The following is a 988-nucleotide window of genomic DNA, read 5'->3' on the forward strand; positions in this document are numbered from 1 at the left end:
ATGTTGAGGTATGCCCAGAAAAAACGTTTATAGGCCCGGCCTGTATTAGAGACCGGCCATTATTTACCTCCTCTGACAGCGAGACCGGCCAATGTTAGAGACCCGGCCGCTAATGGAATACAGGCCAATATTAGAGAATTTACGGTATTTCATCATTTTAGACATTTCAAAAACAACATTTCCTTGTATAAAACAATTTAAAATATAATTTAGACCACAAATCTATATGGAAAACTCAGACAACTTAGTAGCAGCAGTTTTACTCTCCGCTTAAATTGTTCTTTAGAAAGATCTGTCAGTGATGTGGGAAGACTGTTCCATATCCTTGATCCTCTGTATAACACACTAAACTGTGTTTGAGTTGTACGAAAGTAAGGAGGCCTGATAAGACAACTACTACGAGTTGGATACTGGTGAAATTCATCATTAAAAGTAAAAATGTTACAAAAGTGCTGGGGAAGTATCTTTTTTATAGAGCTATAAACGAATAAAGCTATCTGAAGTTGATTCACTTGATAAACACTAAGAATACTTGCCTGAGTATTAAAGCTCGCTTTTGAAGTCAAAAAACAGATTCAAGTTTAGTTGGGTAGGTGCTAGCCCAAGCAACATTACAGTAATTAATATATGGATATAACATTGAATAATATATCATAATTGCAACTTTTTTTAATCAGGTGCAGAGTTTTTCCTAGTATGCCGACCACTTTGGCTATTTTTGTACTTAGGGCACTAATGTGAGGTTTTCAGCATAAAGAATCATCTAGAATAACACAGAGGAAATGAGCAGATCTAACATTATTAATAAAAATATTATCAATTTGAATTTTCATTGGAGATTTAAATGTATCAAACTTATAACCAAAAAATATATTACTTGTTCTCTTTCATAGCATTCGTTTCGTGTCTCACATTGGGAAACGCCTCCAGCGTGACCTCATCAGAAGCTCCTTTTACATTACGCCAGCCAGGATTGGCTGGAAAATAA

This window comes from Cyprinodon variegatus, unplaced genomic scaffold, assembly GCF_000732505.1.
Source record: "Cyprinodon variegatus isolate N-32 unplaced genomic scaffold, C_variegatus-1.0 Scaffold321, whole genome shotgun sequence".
Taxonomy (NCBI): domain Eukaryota; kingdom Metazoa; phylum Chordata; class Actinopteri; order Cyprinodontiformes; family Cyprinodontidae; genus Cyprinodon; species Cyprinodon variegatus.